This window comes from Nelumbo nucifera, chromosome 3, assembly GCF_055504915.1.
Source record: "Nelumbo nucifera cultivar China Antique chromosome 3, China Antique-T2T, whole genome shotgun sequence".
Taxonomy (NCBI): domain Eukaryota; kingdom Viridiplantae; phylum Streptophyta; class Magnoliopsida; order Proteales; family Nelumbonaceae; genus Nelumbo; species Nelumbo nucifera.
In genome coordinates this window covers 35277040-35297013 of record NC_142651.1, presented here as the reverse complement: position 1 = coordinate 35297013, position 19974 = coordinate 35277040, and the positions used below count along the sequence as shown (strand labels likewise).

The window sequence follows — 19974 nt, the reverse complement described above, 5'->3', positions numbered from 1 at the left end:
CCCTAATCCAGGGGGAGACGACTGTGAAGTGATTTTTGCCATCTTCTTCCTTCGAACAAAGAAACCAGCGGCGCCTCTCCCGCTCCTGGTCATTCACTCTTGATCTCTCTCATTTTCTCTCTCCAGCGAAATAAATCAAGCAAGTACTGTTAATTGTCTTCCACCTCTCGACAGAGACGAGGAACCAGCGGCGACTCCCTCCCCTCTGGCATCTCTCCTCTTCCATTCCGTCATCCTCTGTGCTTCTCTCTCTTTCTCCCACGCTCATTTCCTTATTCCATTACCTCCCATCAACACCAACTGACTGAATCGACCGAAATCGTGCAAAGCAAGAAATCTACTGTTCATCGCCTTCCTTCTTCGACGAAAACAGAGAAGCAGCGACTGAACAGCTCGAACCAGTCGCAACAGCAAGACATCCCTCCCCATTCTGACTCAACTCCTTTAGCTCTCACCTCCTTCGTCTTCTATTCCGTTTCGTTCTCTGGCTAGAGGATACACAGTAGCAGATTGAATTAGAATACGGTACCCCTGTTGCATCATTTGAATTTCGGCCAACATCTCAACTCAGAGTTTTTCACCTACCTTCAGCGTCAGTCGCTGTTTGCAGAACCAATCAAATTCAGGCCGATATCCTACTCAGGTCAGTCCCCAGCCTGGCCGAATCCTCTTCTTTATGTTGTCTGGATTACTTCTCTGTAAGTTTTGGTATGAAATAATGGATGTTGGGAGAGTCATCAGAACCGATGATGTTAGTTCTATTGAATCAGTTCTCCTGAGATTTACCCAGCCTCGTCGTAACATCCCTTAGATCTCGAGTTGTTGCATATTATTATTTTTTTTTTCTTTTTTTCTTTTTGGTTTACAGAGGATCTACTAGATATTAGATTTATGTTTTTTTTTTTTTTTTTCTTTCTACTATTGATTATGCTTCTCTGCGTTCACAACTATGTGTGGCTCATTTCACTTCATCCTTCATTACATCCTTTGCCTGATCTTTTTAGAATAAATGGTCATTGGTTTCGGGTCGTTTATTGATTTGCTATGTGAAGGATTAATTTCTTTTAATAAATAGTATTGAGTTCACAATCCAGATGGTCACAATCTCATAGTGTTTGTTGTGTTGAAGGACCGACACGACCATGAATCAGTTGTGAGAGTATTGAAATCTGGACTGTAACAAAAGATGTTGGGGACATATTGATCGTTAAGACTTATTTCTGAAACCTCTTCAATCACAAAAGAGAATATACATAAATTGTTTGGTAAGAATGTAAGATGATCAAAAAGCTGAATAATTATAAAATTTCAACAAGAAGGAAGAAGAGAGTTGAGGGGTTGTAATGCAAGACTGATAGACAAATAAAACAGGGAGATTGATGGCTAGAATTGACGCTATATTAGGGGAAGATTCAGCAACCTAGAGAGAGGATTAGAGAGAAGAAGGCAAACAGATTACTGGGAGCACAGTAGTCTCCCAACAAAACCAGAGTAAATCATAAAAAAATATAATAAAATGGAAATCAGTAACAAAAATGGCATAAAAAATACAAAAAGAAAATAAAATAAAATAGTGGTGAGTCGAGATATCTTGAGCTGATTTGTGAGTTTGCTTTTTAGGGTAAAGTGATGGGATAAGGAGGGTGAGAATAGAAAGTTGGAATCGGTTAAAGAGAGTTGGGGGGGGGGGGTAATTAATGAATAAATGTATAAATAAGATTCAATCAAAAATTAAATGATGGGCGAAATGAAAAAAAAAAGAAATAAGAATTAACATTGCAAAATAAAGTGGAGGTGATAATAATAATAATAATAATAATAATAATAATAATAATAATAATAATAATAATAATAATAATATGTAATAATAATTTTGATATAGTATTTTCGTTTGTTTGTTATTGATTCTTATTTTATTTACTATATCTTGTTTGTTTGTGCTTGTTGGCATCCCATGTGGGCCCCACCTATTGGACTCAGGAGAGGGGTGCTTAAACCCTTCCCTCTCCCATCCGAGTCTTAGGTTTTGGAGTCACTATTAAAACAAAACGTTTTAAAAATCATTCTTAGAGGTCCCATTACCTCCATTTCCTAATTTGATGGGTGGCAACTCCAATTCTAACCCAAGCGGCAAAAGGAGCTGTTTTTTCTGACAATCACAACACTTATAATTATATATTTACAAGATAAAACCCAATTTGACAATTTTTTAGATTCCTTGGTTGATGATTCATGGTGAGGGAGAGATTGAAGAGAATATTGCCCACAAAATTATAACATAATAGAGAAAATGAAGGGAGGGGGGCTTCTAATGTTCTATGTGATAAGTGAATACCACTTAGATATAAAAGAAAGTTTTATGAAACAATTGCAAAGCTAGATGTAAGAGTACATATCATGTGATTTGATTGGTTAAACCGGACTTAGGTGCCACACCCTTCACTTGATGGGGCATGCCTAGCAGAGACGCATGGGATTGGAAAGGAACACATGCTACATTACTATATCTCTTGCATGTGAAACTGATTAGCATGCCATTGCTTGGTGAGGATATTTAACTCAACAAGTAGTATGCTTTTCACATAAATGTATAAATCAAACATTTAATGAAAGAGATTAAAAGACATCCTAATAAAAGATAACGAGACAATGAGATAAGAAGACATGAGTTTGAGGGGAATTCAAGCTCGATGGTCATATACCATATATAAAAGGATAGCAAAACCCCCAAACAAATAGAAGATATGAACAAACAGAGGATATAAGGATCCCAAGGCCTCCCTCTAGATCTACTCTAATCTCCCTTCAACTTCCTCCTCCCTGCCTCCAAGGTTCCTTTAGCAACCCCAACCTTTAGGGCCACCTCCAATCAATTCCATTAAGAGCTATAAGCCTATAACCCATAACTATTTCAATTACCCTAGCTTCAATTAATCTCAACCTTCTTTTAGGACTGTTCATGAAATCGATTAAAGTGACCACCCCAACCCGAGTTGGTTGGGTTTTAGCTATTTTTGGTCAACTTCGGTTCATGCATTATGTTAACCTTAAAGATTGGGTCAGTTTTGGTGTGCTGTGTGTAAATAACCAAAAACCAACCTGACCCAACTATAGATATATATTAATATTTTTACTTTTTTAATCTCCAAATTTTTAATCTTCAGATTGGGTCAGTTTTGTGCTTAATTTTATTAAGCACAAAATTAAAATAAACCTATGAGAGGGGGACTTAAATATCTTACCCCTCATGAAAATCAATACAAGAAGATCACTAGCTCATATAATACAATTGTGTCCAATGCTCTTTCAAAAATGGATAAAGATTATCTACATATAAGAAAAGGCAAACAAGTTCCTTCATCTCTAACCAACATTTGTATCACTATAGGTAGCTCATCGAAGCTTTAAAAGTGGCATTGAAACCACGATCACAAGCTAACTTTGCTAAGCCATTTGTGACCTTGTTACTCTCATGGTGGTTATGAATGATTTTAACATTGAGACCTGAAATTTTATATAATACATTTTAAGTTTTTTTTTTTCAATATGGGAAAGTGGGAAAGTCCCCATATTTCATAGTTTGAAATAGTTTGCTTTTAAATTTAAATTTTTAGTAATGTCATGGCAATTATAATTTAACTTTGTTTTAATTTTTTTTATCCATCCAAACCACGTTTAATAGTTTTACAAAATAGTTATTAGTTATCTTTTGAACCGACCAACCAAACCAATAAACCAACCCAAAACCGATATGACTCGAGTTGGCCAGTTTTCACTAAATTAAACGGACCCATGAAGCTTCCTTCACAAACTTCCCCAACAAACTAGAAGAAGACCTAACCTCTTTGAGAGTCACTCAGTCAAGACCATTATCCCAACTGGCCCTGAGTCGGTCAATCCTATTCGAAATTGTATGGGTGCTTCACAGAGCATGCCCCATGAATGCCCCACAACACATCCTAACCGTGTATTGGGAACAACTACTAATAATAAGTATGAGAGATGTTCCCAATGCACGTTGAGATGTGCATGTGGGCTCTATGGGGTTCCAATGTGAACTTGTCCTGTCCGACCAACATCTTAAATGTCACATTTAGAGGTAGGGATGCAAATGGATCGGATCATATTCGAATCAAGGTATATCTGAATCCGACCCGATACTATTAAAAGACAAGCTGTTATGATCTTAAGATTTGATCCAATTTAAATTTCTTAAAAAACTAATAAATTATTAAAAGAAAATATAAACATAACAATTTAAAAAAAAGGAATAACGAAAAATACAAGTATATTTTCAACTATTTTCATCATATATATACATGCTTTTTATAAAAAAATAATTAATATAACAAATTTAACAAAAATGTAATATAAATGTTATGTTTATAAATAAATAACATATATGTGTTATATATATTTATATAAATAAATAACATATATATCGTATCGGATAGGGGTGATTCAAATCCCTTGATCAGATTATTGACTAGATCCGAACAGGGGGGAGATTCGAATCCGACAAAATAGGATTGGATCGGACCATGACTCAATCCATTGGCACTCCTATTTAGAGGAGTTCGAATCACCTGCCAACAAAATGCATTCCAACAACCTACTAATGTGGTCTAACACCACATATATCATACATGGCAAGTCCTACTTTTATAGTAGGTCTCAATTTCACAGTGAGATGTGTGACCGGTGTTAGATCAAGTTGGTAGGGGGTTGGGACGCGTTTTGTTGGCAAGAGATCCCAACTCCCTTTGAGGTTGGGCTGCCTTAGTGTACCTCATAGCTTTTTACACTAGGTGGCATTAACCCACTCTAATCATCAAATTCAAGTTTACATTGGCACCCCCATAGGAGTCCCACATGCACATCTCAATGTGCATTGAAAACAAGATCAGATTCAATGCTTACACCTTTCTCACAACCATTTTATAACCGTGCATTAAGAATACATTCGTACTTGTATGCTTTTTCATAGAGAGATGTTCTCGATACAAGGTTGTAAGGGACTGTGCGAACGAATTAGGATCTGCTCCTTACAAAGCACTCCTCACACCGACCTCACAACCACGTCCCACCTCATACAGGGAACATCTTTCCATGAATATTAAATGCAAGTATGGGAAATGTTCCCCATGTGCGGCCAAGACAAGATGTGAGGACCGTGTTTACACAATCTTGCTCATTGGAAACATCTCTCGTACTTGTTAATTAGGGATGTTTCTAATACACAATTTGAGATGTGACGTAGGGTGTGCATGCGACTTCACCCAACTCACAACATTTATTGATGGGTTGGGTTGTGTTTTTTAATATTGGTCAGTTAACCTAATAAGAGTCACTCAGCGGTTTGGGTGGGTTAAGGTCATGAGTTGTCCAATAAGCCCATGTTTGGTTCACTGCCACATGCCTCATTCTTTTAAGGGTAAATTTCTTAAACTACCCTTATGGTTTAGCTAATTGACTAATTATATCCTTACTATTTACATTGTCTTAAAGCACCCCTAAGTATTCTGACAATTATCTAAAACCTCCTTGCCATTAACGCCCGTTAAAAGAAAGATGAAAAAACAATTTTACCCATTATTCTCTTTTAAATTTTCAAAATGAAACATTAATGTCTATTTATCGACGGAATTGTCACTGTAGCCGCCACCATCGTTCATTTGTGGCAACAGTTGGAGTCTTTCTTGACCACCACTCATTCCCCTTGCTGGAGATCACAATAGGAGAACATTGCCTTTGCGAGTTGAGCTACAGGAGTTCATCCGTTGCAAGTTTTTGGAATCTTTCCCTTGCAACTTTCTGTTTTGCCATTTAAGAGGGTTTCTATCAGAGTACCAATATAGGCTTTGATAGGTCCAATCTCGTCGTCGTTGAGTTCAAATCAGCCCCCCACAACACATCCCCGCTGTGTATTGGAAACATCTTCCGATAATATGAAAAATGATGATGTCATCATCTAGAGATGTTCCCAATACACGACGGAGATATACTGTGGGACGTTGTGGGGGGCAATCTTGTGGGAGGCTGATTTGATCTCGTTGTCTTTTGAGAGCATTAAACAACTGGAGTTGTTATACCTCTCAGATGAGAAGTTGACTAGGGAAATCCCTTCAGAATGTAGACATTTACAACAACTTCTTTCTTGGAGAATTTAGGTTTGTACAGGCCACCACTATTGAAAAAATTGCAATGTTTCAAAGAGTTAATTGCCACAAAAACGGTTATCAGAAAAATATGTGGTCAGGTTTGATTGGAATTTATATCAACTGGATTGGGATTTGGAGGAGCCAAAGTGGTTGTTTGGCCCTTAATGTTTTCGAATATGGGAGGGAAATGGTATGACAACTCCTCATTTGGAAGAGGAGGAAGATTGGGATAGGTGGCATGGCCGATTCTGTTTTAAACTAGACATTAGCGGAACGAAGGTCATACAACCCCCAATTGCTGAGCTTGACAGCTCCTCATTAGATTAATGGTGGATGCGTCTCGTATTTTATTGGGGGAAACAAAATGCTCTTGCACTTAACAGAAATGATACACATTATTAAAGATTTCTCCGATAATAATATAACAGAAATGATGAGAGTTTAAAGAATAGATTCTTAAGAGACCAGTATGGTGTTTGGCCTCTCCACAGACAACAAAGAAAAGATACAAGGTTGCAACGGTGATAGCGGAAAAGAACTGGACCTGTGCCAACCGGCTCTCCTGCCATTGCTGAGATATTCACCGTTAGCATCTTAAGTTGGCTACGGAGAAGAACCATAGCTTTCAAAGGTTGCAACAGTGGTGGCGGCTTCTGTGAGAGCCGACTGTGTGCGAAGGAGATAAAGAGAGAGGAGAGAGAACCAATGCATTCAAAGGGTATTTTTGAAATTTTTGTAAGTATCGGTCACATGATGTCATATATGACGGAAAATTAACATATAATAGGGTTTAGACAATTGTCAAAATAATTAGCAGTAATATAAAATGATAATATATATATATATATATATATATATATATAATAAGGATAGAAAATTAACAGAAAAGTACAGATAGGCCCAATGCAGGTTTCCTATTTCCACTACATAGCTATAATATTCAAAGTATCAACAACTCACACTCAGGCACCTACTCCAAGAGTCCTTTGGGCCTATAGATTCTGACCCTCGAATTAATCAATTAACTAAGGGTTTGTTTGGTTTGAGAGAATAGGAGCCTGGAATCGGAATTGGAATGGTCCCTTCCCATTCTGTGCTTGGTTGATTGGAATGGGAACCCCATTCCCATTCTAGGTGAAATGGGTATCCCTCGTATGGGGGAATGGCCATTCTTGACCCCTCCCAGGGAATGTGATTCCTATTCCGGTTTATGATTTTTTTTACGGTAAATTACAAAGACCCCCAATACTATGGAGTATGTGACAAAGACCCTCCTTGTACTATGTCCATGAGACAAAGACCCCCTTCCGTTAGACTTCTGTTAAAATCTGCCGTTACAATATTTTTTAATCCTCATACTACCTTGTAACACTTCATTTTCTTGACCTCACGAACAACATTGGCAGTAGCTGTTGTAGTGGTGGCGAACTTCGGAACCTCCCTCTCTCTCTCTCTCCCTGATGAGGAAGTACAAGTCCTAGCAATCGCGGAAATTGTGAATGGCATGGTGGAGCGCTCGTGCAATGGAGAGAACATGAATTATACAAATTGATGTAAGGACTGCATGCCCCAAAAAATATCCATTGAGTATTAACTAGTCCAAGCAAACTCAGTTCTCTAAGTAACTGTCAGCACATTTAGAAGCTGGAGAGTGGAGGCTAGCAAAATCTATTCATTGCGTTTTTGCAAGAAGCAATGAATCATACACGGCATACAATGCTAGAACAGTTCAAATTCCAGATCAAACAGTTCCCCACATAAGAGATATCACATGCTAGAACAGTTCAAACTCCAAATGCCCTCTTGTAGACTTGAACTCCAGACGTTTACTCTCCTGGGAAAGCATAAATGGAACTCCGAGATCACAAAACTTTGGTAGCTCTGGTGGGATGGCACACCGTATTAATGCCCAATTCAGGTCCTCAAATAATGGATGTTGCTTAATCTCTGCCACCCCTCTCTCTGATCCCAACCGATTCTCTGGATCCTTTACCAACATCCCTCTGACAAGATATTTTGCCTGAAAACTAACCATCGGGCTTTCAGGAAACTTGAGGCTCTATATCACCACATTCGCTAAGGTCTCCTCATTTCCCAAGCCCTTGAAAGGTGTTTTACCAAATAAGAGCTTGTAAAGAAAGATCTCAAATGTCCACCAATCCACAACACTCCCATGACCCTCTCCTTTGATGATCTCAGGAGTTAAGTACTCATGGGTGAGTGGTCCCAACAAAGGAGTTGGACGGACCGAGCAGTGGTTGGCTCTACCACAAGTAGCCTCGGTGAAAAGCATGAAACTTGTGCCAAGGATGGCCGGAGATATAGAAGGGGATTCTGCACATAGACCTGAAAAGTTTTTTGTGGGCTCCACGATTGATGATGAGGATGTAAGAAGAGTAGGATTCATTGCATATCTCAATGACAAATTGAAATCTAAGAGCATGATATGACCATCTCCTCGAACCATAATGTTTTCTGGTTTAAGATCTCGGTATATAACCCCAAGCATGTGTAGATACTCCAATGCAAGGAGAACTTCGGCAACATAGAACCTGCAAAATCATCAAGGAGAATTAGCTTCGACAACATAGAAGCTACGGATTTGAGGGCGTTCAGATCAATGTTCTCTCCTTTGCACAAGCGCTCCACCATGCCATTCACGATCTCTGTGATTGCTCGAACTCGTGCTTCCTCATTGGAGGAGAGAGAGGGAGGACTTTTGAAGTCTGCTGCTGCTGCAACAGTTAAAATATTGCAACGGCGGATTTTAAGGAAAGTCTAACGGAAAGGCCTTTGTCTCACGGATATAGTACAAGGAGAGTCTTTGTAATTTATCCTTTTTTTTTTCATTTTTTTGGACAAAAATGCCCTCCTCATTTTCAATCCAGTCGAAGTGACAAAACAGGAGATTTTTCAACCCAGTCGAAGAGACGAAACAGAGATTGCGAAAACTCCTCCGGCGAACAGAGAGCTGAACCAACCTCCGGCGAGGTAAGAGCACTGCTGAACCATTCTCCTCCACCACCTCCTCCTCCTCCTCCTTCGAAATCAACCGCATGCTCTGATTGAACCAACCTCCGGCGAGGTAAGACCACTGATTGAATCTTCTTCTTCGTCCTCACCGGATACAATCTAAAATGTTCCATCCTAAACCTCGTGCAGAGTCTGCATCTAGAGCACCGATCGCTGCAGTAGTTCAAAGGGAGAGAGAGAGAGAGATTAAGGGCGAGTGATTCAAGATCAAAGCTCGTGTTAAATCTTCCCCTACAACATCCATCGACTCCAAGCCAATATTCTAACAGGCAAGTGCGTTCTACAATATTTCACCATTTTTCTGGTTTCGTTTCTTCCATTTTATATTTATGACTCTCTATTTAAGTTGTTGTCTCGAACCGACTAGGGCCTGAGGGAGAGGGATGGATGATTAGTGTGATTGATGACCTTCTGATATATATATTTTTCTTTCCCTGTTTTCTCTTCCTAAATTTAAATATGATGTCACTAGTCTAGTTGATGGTTATTTCGTCTGAATTATCTGGCCGACAACTGATCTGAACTCTCCGATAAGCAGAGACTTTCTTTGTAGTAGGGAATATAAGAAATAGATAAATTATAAATTATGATTAATAAAAAATGACAAAAAAATAATAATAAAAAGAAAAGGGAATACATTAGAAGAAAAAAAAAGTTTCTCTACAGATTAGAAGTGCTAGTTGTGATTAATTATTCCCCTCCTTTCCATGAGCTTTCAACGACCAATGTGATCCCTTTATCTCACACGCATGCTCCCACCTCCTTTATTTTATAGATGAGAGAGGATGAAAATACCTGCTTCAACAATGCATCAAAGTGGTATAATTCATCAAAAAAAGTATCAAAGTGCTATATCTTTGGGAGCCTGTTAACCATGATTATTACTTGATATACTTGGTAATCAGTCAATGACAGAAGCATGAAAATGCAGTATTATGAAATACTATACCTTGGAACATCAGGTCTGTTAACCATACTTGTTGTGATGCCATGGACATGAGAATTGTCAATCCAGTGGTTTCAATATCAAAAACAAAAATTTGACAAGTTGCTCTAGTACTTTGCTATCTGAAATCTTCTCTTGAATGTCCCAGTATTGAACTCTTTCAAATTCTATCAGGTTTGGCTTATTTATGTTTAACTTAGTTGTTGCTGTAACTTTTCTGTCCAACACTTTGTGCCTGATTTCATATAGTTTACTACTCTGGGTGTTTTCACTTCCTACTTTTATATGTCGCTGCTTCCATCTTCCCCTATATTGTTCCTTTGCAGAAGGTTCATGGGTGCTAGATCCATGCACATAAAAACTACAACTGTTTTCAAGTGTGTAAGTTTGGTACTTCTCTGACCAAAAACGGGCCAAGATCCTTGGTTGAAAGAAAAGACTTTCAATAAAGATGAGACTCTGCACATAGGGTGTTGTAAAAATGAAAAACACATATAACCTGCTCTCATCTGGACTCAAATTAAAACAGAGTAAGCTTGCAACCAATGACACGTCCTGACTCACACAAAGCACTTTATCTTAACCTGAAGAATCAGATAGAAACCATTTTGGTCAGGTGCATTACAAGGAAATATATATTATGTGCATGTATAGCACAAACAACAAATTTAGCTCCATCTCAAGAGAAAACAAACTTCACAATGAATTCAGAAAAGAAACCTGAACTTCTGCATTAACTGTTCAAATGGGAATATCCATTAGTTTATCGTAACCACGACTTAAGAACTCATAAGTTGGCCATAAAGCTGGTTATGAACCTTCAGAATAGCATATCTGCCAGATGTGTACAGGCACCTGCTTACTCATTTTACAGGAGCAACTAAGGTTTAGCATCCTTTGCCATTAGGTGGCAAACTAATCAATGGGTACTTATGCATCATATCTGGTGTGAGAGCAAAATATCCCATTGTTGAATCCATGGGCTATATAATTTTATTTTGAATCTTGTCCAAAATTGAAACATACCAAGTTTGTGGCCTCAATTTTATATGTCAAAGCATGTTATTATGGTACAGGCAGAAATCTTAGTTAATTTACTCTAATGAGATCAAGACCACACAACCTGGGAGGATCTAAGAGGTATATTTTTTATGGAAAGAGATAGTATTATATTGAGAGGAAATTGAAGGGATGAGAGATCCATCGTATGGATGCCCAAATCTTGCGGAATAAGGTGGGCAAATTTCAAAAATTTCTCTCCCTTCAAATGGGAATCGCATTCCCTATTTTGAAAAAATCATATTTTTCAAGGATTAATCTTGAACCATAAATTGAACCAGATCTGAACAAAAGCAGTAGGAGAGAATTATACCTGATACGGAGAAATAATATCTCCCAACGAAAGTGTTCACGCCCAAGGAATGATCCAAAGACTGCTTCCACTGAAGATAGCACAGTGTAGGATGGAGCGGAATCAGCGGTGTTCTCTCCAAGAACCTAATCATTCGCAAGAAATAGCAAGATGGCACGTGAGCACAGCTTTCCACCAGTCCTTTCACAATGAACTGATGTCAAGATCGAATCTTGATTTCTCCCACTGAACTGGAGATCGAACTGGCAGGTGAGGCGGCAATAGGAAGGAGGCGGCAAGAAAGAATTTGGCAGGGTTGCTTAATTCTTCCTTCTGTGATTTCAGCTCTGAAGAGGATGTGAATATATCTCTACTAAAGGCTGCCGCCCCTTTCTTTTATAACCTTAAAGGGATCAACTCCTAATCCCATTAGGAGTTGCTGATCCAAATCATATTTGGATCAGACTTCTCTTTAAAGTGATAAGGGAAAACCCTTATCTTATCTGCAAATTAGATCAACCTTCTCCTAATCTCATTAGGAGGTTTCCAAATCTGAATCACATTCAGATCTGGACTCTCTGAGTGGATAGGGTTAAGACCCTATCTTATCTGCTAATCCAATCCCAGAATTCGCCCCTTATTTAATTGATAAAATCAGCCCAGTTCGAAATGGGCTTTAGGCCCATTAAGGTTATGTGCTCACTTAGCCTTCCAAACTGCTACCCAATTGGGCTTCCTTGTATGGCGTAGGACCCAAACATTGATCTACACATCAGCCACATGGGTTCGGCCCAGCCTTTGTTACAAGGCCTGGCCGAATACACTATTATGGACAGTGCACCCCCTGAAACCCATCACATGGACTCTATGGGCCCAACACTTACCCTAAGTGGTCCCTGGGCCAAGCCACCTTGTAACACCTAGGGACTGTGGGCAGATGCAAGATTAGCCCATCAGGTATTACCCTCAATGGCCTTACACTTAACCTCTCAGCCCATAATGATCAAACACTGCCCGACAAGAGAGAACCTCTCCCTCGGCTGCAAGGAACAGTGTTGCACTCTCTTCTTATATGGATCCCGGGAATTAAAACTTTTTGCAAACATTTTAGAAACCGTAATATATATACTTTTATATCTCATATAAAATATATTTTGCAAAACAAATCTCAACGATTGAAATCGGCTGCCGATAGTCTTGGTTTCCATCAGAGAGAGTGCATCCCCGATCATTACCTTTGTCTGACAAAGGGGCTGATCCTGTCACTATGATCATCCATTCAGATGAATTCTCAGACTGTCCCAACATACTTAGGTTTTGACCCCTGCTAAGGATCTCACTGATTGGTACATCAAAGACATCCCAATCCGACACCTAGTGCGGTATCATAATCTAGTTTAGGGGTCGGGTGTAACTTTCCAGTTTTGCCCATTAATCTCCAAGGTTCAGGGCAATACTGAAAATCTGGTCCGGTTCAAAGATTCAATTAATCCTACACTGCATGTGCCTTGGATCTCACCCTGGCGGCTAAGACAGGCCACCCCAACCGACTTGGTGGCACATCAATGTCAGCCTTATTAGGATAGGTCTCCACAGACCGACCCATTGGCTGTGAACATTCTAAACTAACACGAGTTTCATTAAGTGTCTAGTTTAAGGGTATTGCACAGAAACACACCAAAGGAACATGAATCAAATATGTGCTGTTAGTGTAGGGGTATTTCTATCTTTATACCTTGATTGATGTTGCTGATCTGTAATGTTGTGTTGAAACATGTGCTCTTAACTTAAGTAAGGGCACATAGGTCTTTTCAGTTATGTTTTAATAATAGTATAAATACTTACTGGTCGATGGGGAGAAGTCAAGTTGACTCTTTCAGTTCGAACCAGAATTCTCTCTTCTCTCTTTCTCTCTTTCTCTCTTTCTCTCTTTCTCTCTTTCTCTCTTTCTCTCTTTCTCTCTTTCTTTATCACTCTTTCTTCTTCTACATAACTGAACTCAGTCAGGCCGAACTCTAAGGCAGACCTGAATTATATCATGGTATCAGAGCTAGGTTAAATCTGCCTAGATTTCTGCTTGCCTAGGGTTCATTCTCTGCGCAGCCTATCTAGGGTTTTCTTTTTTTTCCTGTGTTCGATTGGAGATAAGGGAAAGGGTTGAAAAGGAGTGATTGCCCTCTTCCCTTGGGGGTCTCTATGCCTCCAGTTAGGTCGTATGTGGTCGGTTGCTGTGATTTTTGAGATCGCCCTCTCCTAGTAGAGGAAGAATAGAGGGCCGAACTGTGTGTGGCTGTTGTGTGTGAAGCGGTTGTTGTGTGTGGACTGCTCTCCTGCTCGCATGGGTGTTACTTCAACGGTAAGGTAAGAGACTTCAGTGCATGATATCTGTTATGGATTAAATAGAAGGTGTGTTTCAGACCATTTGCTAGGGTTTCGGCCAGTTAGGGCTAGGGTTTCGGCCAGTTAGGGCTAGGGTTTATGCTGGTTTCTTTGTGCATTTTGAAGGAAGAGATATGATCATATAGTGGTGAGATTTCAGGTAGTTGTAGGAGTAGGGTTTGTGGTGTGAGCACACTTTTCAGCAACAACAAGTGCTGAAATCAGTGTGGCAGGTGTGATTTAGGGTTTGTGGTGTAAAGAGCACACATTCCAGCAACAATTAGTGCTGCAATCCGTGTGATAGGTGTGACCTAGTGGTGTGGAGTGTGCAGATCTCAGTGATAATAGAATTCAACAAGTGTGCAGAATTGGTGATAACATAATGGGAGACAATAATGATTATAAACCTAGTGTGATGGTGCCTACAGACTACCTGAATGTTCAGATGACCTCCATTAAGTTAAATGGAGAGAATTATGTGCCTTCGTAATGAGTTGAATATCTATCATCCTCTTACTTCTGATGTCAAGATTCAGCAACAACAGAGAGAGCAGCTTGATGTGACTAGATTCTTGGTGGGACTAAAGTCTGAATATGAATCAGTACGGGCTCAGATATTAGGGGGATCATCTCTTCCGTCCCTAGAAGAGGTATTTGCTCGTCTTCGGAGGATTTCTATCGGATTTACTGAGAACTCTATAATCTCAGATAGATCTGCCTTTGCTGCATCAAGAGGCCATGGTGGTAGAGGTGGAGCTCGGGGAGCTCAGTCTGGCCATGGTGTTGGTAGTGGTTCTGCATATGGCCGAAGTGGCAATGGTGGATCTACTTATAATCGTGGTGGTGGTCGTACTAGGAGCAGAGATTCAGGGGGAGCCCGTGGTAGAGGACGTAGCTCAGGCCCGAGGAAGTGCACTCATTGTGGTATGGATGGACATACCATCAACTATTGTTATGATTTACATGGTCCACCCTCAACCTGGGCCAATCATGCCGCGACCGGTGACTCAAGTTCCAGCTTTAGACAGGAGAATCATTCATCTGACCAGTTGCCTCCTACATCCACAGAGGGTTCCATGAAGGAGATGGTGAGTGTTTCCCGTGATGAATATGAGAGGTTTATCCAATCACAGCAGAACACGGCGACTTTTGCTCACTCAGGTATGGCTTGTCTGGCATCTACACCCAATCCCTAGATCATTGACTCTGGAGCCTCCGATCACATGACTGGAACTTCAGGTGTGTTTTCCTCCTTATCTCATTGCTCAACATCACAATCTGTCACCCTTGCTAATGGTTCCACATCCTCAATTTGTGGTGTTGGTAATGTTGACCTAGATCCTGTATCCCTCTCATCAGTTCTGTATATTCCTAAATTGCCTTTTAACCTTATGTCTGTTAGTAAGCTGACCAAATCACTTAACTGCTCCATTACCTTTTATCCTTCTATGTGTGTCTTTCAGGATCTCAAGACGGGGATGAAGATTGGTGGAGGGCATGAAGCAGGTGGATTGTATTATCTTGACGGTGGTGGTGGTAGAACTTCAACAGCTCTCCAGTCATCTCTTTCTCCTCTCCAGTGGCACTGCCGATTTGGTCATCCGTCGCTCAAAGTCTTGAAGTCCTTAGTTCCGTCCTTGAGTCAGCTTTCTGTTTTGGATTGTGAGTCGTGTCAGTTTGGGAAACACCATCGTGTTCCCTTTAGTTCTAGGGTTGATAACCGTGTGTCGAGTCGTTTTTCTTTAGTTCATTCAGATGTTTGGGGTCCTTATAAAGTAATGTCATATAATGGATACAGATATTTTGTCATTTTTGTGGATGATTTTTCAAAGATGACGTGACTCTATTTAATGAAAGAAAGAAGTGAATTGTTTACCATTTTTCAAAAATTTTATGCTGAAATTCGTAACCAATTTGGTACCCACATCAAAGTTTTTCGTTCTGATAATGGCCGCGAATATTTATCCTTATCATTTCAGGAATATTTGGACCAACACGGCATTATACATCAGACCTCGTGTATCTACACCCCACAACAAAACGGGGTGGCTGAGAGAAAGAATCGCCATCTCCTTGAAACAGCAAGATCCCTAATGCATCACATGCATGTTCCCAAACCTTTTTGGGGTGATGCAGTGCTTATCTCTTGTTTTTTGATTAATCGGATGCCCACGTTCATCCTTGATGGTCAGTCTCCGTTTTAGGTCTTGTTTCCCACTTTGTCTCCGTTTCCTTTTACGCCGAGAGTTTTTGGGTGTGTCTGTTTTGTCCATAATCTGGGTCCCGAGAACGACAAGTTTGATGCCCGTTCTCTCAAGTGCATCTTCCTTGGCTATTCTTGGACCCAGAAAGGGTATAGGTGTTACCATCCTGGTTCTCGACGGTTCTTTGTGTGTGCTGATGTCAGTTTCTTTGAGTCTACTCCGTTCTTTTTGGGGTCTGGTGATGCTTCTTCCTCCTCATCACCTCCTCCTCTTCCACTTCCCATTGTTGATCCTCCTCCCTTTGTTCCGGTCGTGACCAAATCCTTGCCTCCGGTGCCACCACCTGTTGAACGCCCACCTATCCGTCATGTGTATACACATCGCCCACGTGCACCAGCTACTACTCCGGCTACATCTCCGTCGACGGATCCGACACCAGACCCCCACTTAGCATCTGAGATTGATCTACCCATTGCTTTGTGGAAAGGTAAACATACTTGCACCCTTCATCCCATTTCTAATTATGTTTCTCTTACTCATCTTTCCGCTTCCCATCGCCAGTTTGTTACCTTGTTATCATCAGTTATTGTTCCTAAAGATATCCAGGAAGCCCTTGCCTCTCCAGGGTGGTGCCGTGCCATGGAAGAAGAATTCTCAGCCCTTCATCATAATCATACTTGGGACCTCACTGCTCTTCCTCCTGGGAAGCAAGCTGTTGGTTGTAAGTGGGTTTATACGGTTAAGTATCTGCCTGATGGTAGTGTTGAACGCCTGAAAGCGCGATTAGTTGCAAAAGGGTACTCCCAAACATATGGCATTGACTACACAGAGACCTTCTCACCGGTTGCTAAGATAGGGTCAGTTCGTGTTGTGATCTCTCTTGCAGCCATGTATGAGTGGCCACTATATCAGCTTGATATCAAGAATGCCTTTTTGCATGGTGACTTACTCGAGGAGGTCTACATGGAGCAACCTCTAGCGTTTGTTGCTCAGGGGGAGGATGGTAAGGTGTGCAGACTAAGGAAGGCTATATATGGGCTTAAACAGTCTCCTCGAGCATGGTTTGGTAGGTTCAGTGAGGTGGTAAAGAAGTTTGGCATGAAACAGTGCAAAGTTGACCATTCTGTATTTAGTCATGACTCTCCGGGAGGAAAAATACTGTTGGTGGTGTATGTAGATGATATTGTTATTACTGGGAATGATAACATTGGTATTGACAGGCTGAAGACTTATCTGCAGGATCACTTTCAGACAAAGGATCTGGGTAAACTGAAATACTTCTTGGGGATAGAGGTAGCGAGATCCAAGTATGAGATTAACCTGTGCCAGAGGAAGTATGTGCTTGATTTGCTGGAAGAAACAGGCTTGTTGGGTGCCAAACCAGCTGAAACACCCATGGACACAAATACCAAGCTAAGCAGTGATATGGGTGAAGTGTTTGAAGACCCTGGCAGATACCGACGACTTGTGGGCAAACTGAACTACCTAACCATTACCAGACCAGACATCTCATTTGCAGTTAGTGTGGTAAGCCAATTCATGCAAAAACCTCTGATTCCTCATTGAAATGCGGTTCTGAGAATTGTGAAGTATCTAAAAGGGGCCCCGGGTCGCGGTCTGATATACAAGAGTGGGGGAAAACTTGAAATAGAAGGGTATTCTGATGCTGATTGGGCCGATTCTATGTCTGATAGGCGGTCTACTACAGGCTATTGCACGTTTCTGGGAGGTAACCTGGTGACATGGAAAAGTAAGAAGCAGATGGTTGTGGCAAGAAGCAGTGCAAAAGCAGAATATAGGGCTATGGCGCATACCACGTGTGAATTAGTGTGGCTAAGGAACCTTTTACAGGAAGTAGGGTACAACATTAACACTCCAATGAAGCTCTATTGTGATAATCAGGTTGCAGTTCATATCTCCTCTAATCCAGTGTTTCATGAAAGAACCAAGCACATTGAGGTTGACTATCACTTTGTGAGGGAGAAGGTGCTGAATGGAGAGCTAGACACTACACATGTTAATACAGGAAATCAGTGGGCTGACTTATTTACAAAAGGCTTGAGTCGGGGAAGAGTGGACTACATATGTAACAAGCTAGGAGTATATGATATATACTCACCAGCTTGAGGGGGAGTGTTAGCGTAGGGGTATTTCTGTCTTTATACTTTGATTGATGTTGCTGATCTGTAATGTTGTGTTGAAACATGTGCTCTTAACTTAAGTAAGGGCACATAGGTCTTTTCAGTTATGTTTTAATAATAGTATAAATACTTACTGGCCGACGGGGAGAAGTCAAGTTGACTCTTTCAGTTCGAACCAGAATTCTCTCTTCTCTCTTCTCTCTTTCTCTCTTTCTCTCTTTCTCTCTTTCTCTCTTTCTTTATCACTCTTTCTTTTTCTACATAACTGAACTCAGTCAGACCGAACTCTAAGGCAGACCTGAATTATATCATGTACTTTATTCATTTACAATAAACTCATAATGTACATCATTCATATTGAAGTTAAGGGCATACAAAAACTGTCTAACAGAAACAAATAAGAGATACACCCAAGGATTGAGCTGCCGCTACAGTGAGAGGCTGTATGAATGACTCAAGGTCAATTACATAAGCACCCTCAAGATGAGGCTATCCAATAATCCCCTTATACCCATGTTCCCATACAGAAAAGGCCATGTCTCACAACACCCATGAACTCCAAAACAGATAAGCAGGAACATGTTGCAACTTCATTTCTCTTCACCTCATCTTTTTGAGCGGACTTATTGCTGAAAATCCCAGAGTTTCACTCCATCCAAACGATCATAGTATGGTTGCTGTCATGACTGCACATGCTCTTTACTTAAATAAACTCTATAGCAATTCCACCACTGTTAATGGAAAGCACTAGCTAGTGTTGATGCCTCTCAAGAAATGACACCAAAATTTCCATGTTATGATCACAGAAGCAGCAGCCTGTTTTTTGAATGCCCATTCTAATTCTGATTTTCTTGCAATTTCTGCATTTTTCTGCAATTTCTGGAAAATTTCAGGTATTTTCATGCAATTTCCTGCAAAATTTCTACATTTGTTTTTGCAATTTCTGCAAATTTTGTGTATTTTCATGCATTTTCTGAATTTGCTGCAAAATTGTTGTAATTTCTGAATTTTTCCTGCAAAATTTCTACATTTGTTTTTGCAATTTCTGCAAATTTTGTGTATTTTCATGCATTTTCTGAATTTGCTGCAAAATTATTGTAATTTCTGCATTTTCCCGCAAAATTTCTGCAGTTTCTGCATTTTTTGGTATTTTCATGCATTTTCTGCTTTTTTATTTTTATTAGGGGCAAATTTGGAAATCATGGCCGATTCCAATTCAAGCCTCTTGATGAACCAAACAGCATAAATCGGAATCCGATTCCGATTCCTGTTTGAACCAAACAGGTAGGGGGAATAGACCATTCTGATTCCGAATCCAAGGGATTCCCATTCCGATTCCGATCACGATCCAAACGGACCCTAAATCATACGAGTAGTTTAATAAATTTGCCATTCTTTTAATTCTTACCGATTCGGGCAAGAATGAATGAGATGTGGGCGTTTGGATAACCATTTCTTGCCGAATGACAAATTCTTTCCATAATGAAACTTGGCTCTCTAAAAAAAACATATGTAATTTCGTGCCCCATTTTTCCATTTTTTTGAACCTCGACTCTTTGCCTCTGCTCGACTGAACCCCCATCCCTCTCTCCCTGCAAGGTAAAATCAAAATGTCTGCGGTTCAGTGAAGCTAAAATCGATCTCTCTGCAGTTCACATTTCAATTTCATCTCTCCCTGTCCACTTTTTCGTTCGCCTCTGTGTGTGTGTGTGTTCCAGCCCAAAAACAGAGGCTTTTAATCCTGTACTACCCTCTCTTT

General features: G+C 40.2%; 1 protein-coding gene and 1 pseudogene across 11 annotated transcripts in view; one reads left to right on the top strand and one right to left on the bottom strand.

The window, feature by feature from the left end:
- Window positions 1-3: 3 nt before the first annotated feature.
- LOC104592832 (uncharacterized) overlaps window positions 4-19974 on the top strand; it is a 61016-nt gene continuing 41045 nt past the window's right edge. For 2 of the 11 annotated variants that reach the window (XM_088900350.1, XM_088900343.1), the window contains exons 1-3: window positions 11-643; window positions 9050-9246; window positions 9324-9463. The gene's annotated coding sequence lies outside the window, so the exon portion shown is untranslated. Of the gene's footprint in view, window positions 644-6652; window positions 6897-9049; window positions 9247-9323; window positions 9468-19974 lie in introns of all 11 variants that reach the window. The other 9 variants (XM_088900352.1, XM_088900345.1, XM_088900344.1 and 6 more) reach the window with 8 other exon arrangements.
- LOC109114495 (serine/threonine-protein kinase KIPK2-like) lies at window positions 6904-9219 on the bottom strand (annotated as a pseudogene).